The 7330-nt window shown below is 40.0% G+C and overlaps 1 long non-coding RNA gene across 1 annotated transcript in view; it reads right to left on the minus strand.

The window, feature by feature from the left end:
* The window catches only part of LOC116410362, a 14419-nt gene extending 7350 nt beyond the window's left edge, over positions 1 to 7069 (minus strand). The window contains exons 1-2 of the long non-coding RNA XR_004222325.1: positions 6866 to 7069; positions 4598 to 4673 (exon numbers count right to left, since the gene is read on the minus strand). This is a non-coding gene — a long non-coding RNA (uncharacterized LOC116410362). The remainder of the gene's footprint in view (positions 1 to 4597; positions 4674 to 6865) is intronic.
* Positions 7070 to 7330: the final 261 nt, after the last annotated feature.

Genomic DNA, 7330 nt, shown 5'->3' on the forward strand with positions numbered 1-7330 from the left:
GGGCAACATCCCCGTTGATGTTTGTCTCCAATGTTAATAAATACACCCTTTAGTACAGGTATGGGATGTCTTATCCAGAAACCCGTTATCCAGAAAGTTCCGAATTACGGAAAAGGCCATCTCCCATAGACTCCATTATAAGCAAATAATTCTTATTTTTAAAAATGAAAAAAAGAATCATCTTTACAAATTTGAATTATTGTATTAAAATGGACTCTGTGGGAGATGGCCTTCCCGTAATTCAGAAATTTCTGGATACAGGGTTCCTGGATAACAGATCCCAGACCAATTAAATCTAATTAAATCTTAATGACTCAAGAACTTTAGCAATGTTACAAAAATACCTGAAAAGAAAAAGAGAACAGAAAGTCTGCAGCTTTTAGTGTAGACCCAGTATGATATTGTTCTAGTTCTTGATTGGTTTGTGCGGGATGCCATACAGCTTGTGCCTAGAACCTATATCAGTTTGCCTGTTTTGCACATATTTTACATATTGAGTTTTGTGAATATCCTAATATTTAACTGATAAAAGTAAATTATTCATGTATAACTACTTCACTGAATAAATATACCTACTATATTCCTGACATGTTTCTATGGACTGAGTTTTAACATTTATGATAAATATATAGCTAAATTCCAGCTGTGGCACAGCGAATACAATGTAGATATTTAGAATCTAGCCCAGAGGTCATACATTAACACTGCTTCCTACCAGACATCCATTTACTTGCATGGCACCTATTACATTAGTATGGTAATCTGTTGGGCTTTTACCCTCCTCTTAAACCAGATATCCCTACTGCAATAGTTATGACTGTCCAACACAGGTAAATAAAAGGGGGCTGGGAGGGCCAAACTTTTAGTATATAGCACATATTAGTGTTAAGAAGCTTTATAATATTATACTGACATGTTACTGCGCCAACTTTGAATAAATCATAAATCAAATGGTATTCCCTTAACCCTTTATGTGTTCACTACATGTTTGTAGTGTTCCCTAGTTGCTACTTGCTAGGCACAAGAAGGAGGCACAAGAAGTCCCTCTAACCCACAGATTACAGTTTAAATCAGTGTTCTGGACACAAATCTTCATTAGCAATAGAATCTAAAGAACTTGGCTGATATTTCACAAGTTGGGTCTTTAAAAGAGTTTCTTTCCTAAAAGTGTGCTCCTCCTTTAGTCATCTTAGACTTCCTACATAAAGCTGGCCATACACGTGGCGATCTCACGATGTTTCGTACGACCGTCGGTCGCACGAAACATCGTCAGATCCGCCACACACCATTCAGGGCTGAATCGGCAGGTAAGGAGGTAGAAACAATAGGATTTCTACCTCCTTCTGCCGATTCAGCTCTGAAGGGAGAATTTTGGTCAGGCGCCTTCTATGGCGCCCGATCAAAATTTTCTAACTTGGCCGATCGGCGAGCCGACCGATTTCAGCAGCTTCCTGCGATATCGGTCAGCTCGCTGACATGCCATACACGCACCGATTATCGTACGAAACGAGGTTTTGTACGATAATATCGGTGCGTGTATGGCCACCTTAACAGCCCACACTGCAAATGTAAGCTTTTAAGTGTGTATCTGTAGCAGCACAGTCATTAATCAAGAGATTTGTTAGGATCATTCAAAACATTAGACCAAGAATCAATACACTCACTCCTAAATGGCATATGGAGGTTGTATTGAGGGCTATTGAAAACCACTGGAAGAAGCCACCTTGTTTAACCTTACTATTAAAACTGTATTCTTCACCTCAATTTGTTTAGCAAGACATGTAGTGAATTACAGGCCTTATCCTGCAGGAAAACCAATTTTCATATTTTAAAAGACAGGATCATTTTGGGAACTTTGAGGTCATACTTCCAGTTCTTTTCCATACAGTGAAGCGGAAAAAGTGTTACATCTACTAGGTACACCTGGGGAAGTGGTAACCTGCATTAAAATGATTCCAAACATTACTGTATTGCTAATTGAGTAAGTGCTACTTCGAAAGGCAGCACAATTATCCTTCTCTTCTAATAAAGTATTTTTCCAGCATTACTTTGTGGTATTATTGCTTGTTAAATCACTGAGGCTCCAGGGGAAAAGCTTTATAGGGTAAAGAGAGGGAGTGTCAAATTAAATGGGGTGATGTTTCTTTCCTACCCACACTTCTCTCTAAGTAAGTGCTGCCTTCGGGACTGTGAGAAAATGAATTTATGGTAAGTACAACATTATTTTTCTTTTGCTTCCCTCAATCCTTATTTTCCTCTTATTTAATATGATTGGGAGGACGAGCCCTTAGGCAGAGATGCATTAAAAACTACTTATTAAACTTGGATCATCCTTTTCTTTTTGATTTAAGATGAGATTTACAGTTGCTTAAGGAAATATTAAGGTTTTGAAAACTAAGATTAGGTTAGATTAAGTGCTTCTGGTGTTACAATTACATTCTAAAAAATCTGTAACACAACACTGGGCAATTTTTTGCACTTTGCATAATGTGTCCTGCATTGTGTAACTTCTTGAATGTCTCTCTCAGTCCTTTTTGGAGCACAGATACTTACAACATGCAAGTGTCCCCCCAGGGCTGGCCTTAGGCCAACTGGACATATTGGGCCCAATAGAGCCCTGCACCCATAGGGGCCCTGCACTAGTGGAAATAAACACATCAAGTTGTTCAGTACGTCCCCAACAGCAATTGCCCGATAATGTTAATGTACTGCATTCATACTGCTACCCCATGTTTAACATTGTCTTTCACTGTGTATAGTGTGCTTGAGGGACCAATAATCACAGATCTCACACTGTATAGTATGCTTGGAGCATTAGAGCCCAGTGCTTGAGGGCCACATTGTGCCATGAAATGGTGGGAGCCAATGGAATGAGAGAAAGAAAGGAGAAAAGGCAGGGTTACACCATCATTCAGATGGAGAGAGGAAGAGGCAGAGACTATTTGCCCGCCCAGCAATGGAACCCTGTGCAAGTTGGCAACACCTACTGTAGGGGGCCTTGTCAAAATGGTCCCAATTGGATCCTGCAGTTTATAAGACTGGCCCCAACTGCCCCCTACCCACCCCTTAACTTGCATGCTGCTCTTTGCACCAGCTGCAATTGCTGGATTTCTGATCTGGCACCCTTGCACCCTGGGAAATAATAAGTACCCACTACAGTTAGGTCTTGACTGGGATTCAAAATACGCCCTGGCATCTTCTAGCAGTCCCTCTGATAGCTGGCATCCACAGATTCTGACTATAGTGTTGTTTTCAAGAAGTGCATTTAAAGGGGTTGCTCACCTTTGAATTAACTTTCAGTAAAATACAGAGAGTGCAATTTGCACTTGGTCTTCATTTTTTATTATTTGTGGGTTTTTAATTATATAGCTTTTTATTCAGTAGCTTTCCAGTTCGGAATTTTAGCAGCTATCTTGTTGCTGAGGTCCAATTTAGCCTAGCAACTAGGCAGTGGTTTAAAAGAAGGACACAAATATGAATAGAGGTGGGCCTAAAAAAAAGATAATAATACAAGGTAAATTGTAGCCTCACAAAGAAATAGTTTTTAGACTGCCGGGGTCAGTGAACCCCATTTGAAACCTGGAAAGAGTCATAAGTGGAAGGCAACTAATTGAAAAACTATAAAAAATAAAAAATGAAGGTCAATTGAAAAGTTGCTAAGAATAGGCCATACTATAACATACTAAAAGTTAACCTGAAGGTGAACCACCCCTTTAAAAGATAACAGACTGCAAAGGGTAAATTGGTTAGAATGTAATTACACATTACCCCTCTCTAAACAGTTTATATGGAAGGTATACTCAGGTTTCATTCAGTAACCTTTTACCCCTTTGCATTGAAAGACTGACCTTGAGTGATTTTAAATGATTATATAACACTTCTCTATGCAATTTACTGTTATCATGCATGTTGTGTTTATCTGCCTTTCTAGGAACAACTGTTAACTATTTTGAAGACTTTAACATGGTTAAGTATGACTTTTTCAATATGTCCTATGTGACTATCTTGGGATAAATTATTAATCACCAGATTTTATATTAAATACATTAGCTGACTAATTAAGAATTGCTGTGTCCATGTCAGTGCAATCACACTATCTCACAGAAATGCATAAGGAAGGATCAAGGACCTCATATAAAAAAACAGAAAGAGAGAAATTATGGGTGCATATTTATTTTTTTACCCTTTATATCAACTTTTGTCAAGTCTTCTTACTGATTTTTTTTCTCCTTAAACGTTCAGGAGCTCAAAACTGCTATCTATTCAAACCAAATACCACATTATTGTAGGTCTATATTTCTGATACTCCATCTGCTGGAGAACTCTCAGTTTAAAAGTCAATGCAAACTGAGCTTACACCCCGTTAGGGGAAAACAATAATATTTCTTTAAAAAAAAAGACACTAATGACTAATGTTATAATAATTAGGGTCCTTATAATAAAGAAACATCAAAGTAAACGATCTACAAATACCCTTATCTTCTCCAGTCCCTAAAATGTATCACATTTAACACTATAATTTTACCACAGTTTTATTTATCCCTAAGCCCGGCTGCCTATGGATATTATTTAGATCTTCTCTGTCCTTTATACTTACCGTTTTAAGCCTTGTTGCTGGGTAACATGCCAGGAGCTCAACCATTCCTCAGTACTGAAGCTACCAAAACACGTATCTACATGAACAGACAACACAAAATACTTATTCACACCCATGTAATTTCCTACTTGTATATCTGCAAGTTACTACAGGTATGGGACCCGTTATCCAGAACTTTCGAGACCTGGGGTTTTCTGGGTAAAGGGTCTTTCTGTAATTTGGATCACCTACCTTAAAGGTCCCCATACACGGGTCGATTCTAATCGGCCCGTGTATTGGCACTACCGATGGGACTGCCTGACCGATATCTGGCCTGAAATCAGCCAGATCTCGATCAGGCAGGTTTAAAAATCTAGTCGGATCGGGGACCGCATCGGCTTGTTGATGCGGTCCCTGAATCGACTGCCCCATTGCCGCCAATATAATTTGATTGTTTGGCCCCAGGGCCAAACGATTGAATTAGCCTACACACTCCCCAATATCGCCCACCTGTAGGTGGGGATATCAGGTGAAGATCCGCTCGCCAAGCGAGCGAATCTTAACATGTATGGGCACCTTTAGTCATGATAATATCGTATTGGAGATCCGAAAATCACAAAAATTTCCTATCCGAACGATCGTAAACAGTGGGAAAATCTTTCTGGCTTTGATCCTTTCTGTGCATGTTTTTGGAAGCCTCCTATAGGACTCAATGGCACTCTGCAGCTCCAACCTGGCCAAAAGAAAGTCACGATAACGAAGCTTTAATGAATCCGATACTTTTGTACTCGTTGAGACAATACGATTTTGTTGTGTAATTTTTAATGCACAGTACGAAAAAGTTGCGCAAATTAGCAAAAAAAAACAGCGAAAATACACAAGGTACAAAAACTTATGAAAAAATATGATTTTTTTGTATTCAGAGGCAATCATACTTTGATAAATGGGCCCCTAAATAACTACTCTTTAAAATATAAATGTGCATAAAACATTATCTATAGGTCATACCGTAGGTGGGGGATATCGGGAGAAGATCCGCTCGCTTGGTGACATCGATAAGTGAGCGGATCTTAAGGTGTATGGGCACCTTAACTAAACATATAGTTTAAACAGTAATTAAACCCAATAGGATTGTTTTATCTCCAATAAGGATTAATTATATCTTAGTTGGGATTAAGTCATAGATCAGAGAAAAAGGAAACTGTTTTTAAAAATGTGAATTTTTTGATTAAAATGAAGTTTATGGGAGATGGCCTTTATTGATAATGGGTTTCAGAATAAGGCGTCCGATACCTGTACTTTTATGTTTCTCAAGTTCCCTGAGAACTCTCTTTGTCCTAGACCCTTCCATTAGCCTCCATCTACCCTAATATTATATTACTAAAGCACCAACATATTCCACAGCACTGTACAATAAATGGGTGTATCCAGTGCCTGAACTAGGAAACCCAGCAAGCCATATCATGCCCCTTGTGCTCGCTAGCTGACAGGGAATGGGTTTGGAAAAAGACAAGGTGGGGGGACAAGGGGGCAGACTAGGGGTAGGCAATAGAAGGGGTACATCCCTAGTCAGGGGCGGGCCAAGCCGACCGGGCCCCCCTAGCCAACCCGGTCGGCCAACTCAGCTAATGACAAGCGGCGGAGGCAATGACAAATTAGCACTAGGGGAAGGCAGGAGAGGCTCCTACCTGGTGCCCCTCAATCGTTGTGCCCTAGGCAGCTGCCTCTTCTGCCTACCCCTAGTTCCAGCCCTGTCCCTAGTGCCCCTTCACCATTGCACCCTAGGTACGTGTCTCTTCTGCCTACCCCTAGTTCTGGCCCTGTCCCTAGTGCCCCTTCACCATTGCACCCTGGGTACGTGTCTCTTCTGCCTACCCCTAGTTCCGGCCCTGTCCCTAGTGCCCCTCCACCATTGCACCCTAGGTACGTGTCTCTTCTGCCTACCCCTAGTTCCGGCCCTGTCCCTAGTGCCCCTTCACAATTGCACCCTAGGTACGTGTCTCTTCTGCCTACCCCTAGTTCTGGCCCTGGGTGTATATATATATATATGTACATTACAGACTTTATAGAACATAAAGATTACATACAAAATCCACAAGCAGTAAGTGATTCAAGAAGTAAGAGAGCCCTGTTTAAAAGAGCAAACAATCTAAATTTCCTTTTGATAAAAATGCATTATTTAAATGAATGATTTTGGAACTGTGGGGCCCCCATCAAAGGGTGACATTTGGGATGATTATTTAATTTATGAAAAGTCTGAAAAACTTTAAAATGAGGCATAGATATTACCTTCTTCATGGATACCTATGTGACACACCCTGGAATCACCGAAGCCAGCCTGCCATGGTGTACATGTCTTTTGCAATGGTTCCCCTGAACTTTAGATTGAAAGTTCCAACCTGCTTTCTATTTAAACTAATGGTGATTGTTTAATTATGTAATTTGTTGGCTCAAAATATCCAGTTATACAATCTCCTCCACTCTACATGTTGTTGTTAAGCTACTGACACCATCCCTTACAGTTTAAGGACTGCTGGGAGTTGTACAAAGAATGTAGAAATGCACATTGGATTTCCCTGCTTAAGCAATTTTTATGTCTATTTGCTATTTTTAGTCCAGGTAGATTCATGTCCTTACAGCATGTTCAAGGTTTTATTGTTAAGCAAAATAATGACCTTTGTCCTAAAGATTGGTGATGTGGTTGCTGCAATCAGCTGAAAGGTTAGAAATCTGAAATACACACATGTAAGGAAT

Source organism: Xenopus tropicalis, chromosome 4 (genome assembly GCF_000004195.4).
Source record: "Xenopus tropicalis strain Nigerian chromosome 4, UCB_Xtro_10.0, whole genome shotgun sequence".
Lineage (NCBI taxonomy): Eukaryota > Metazoa > Chordata > Amphibia > Anura > Pipidae > Xenopus > Xenopus tropicalis.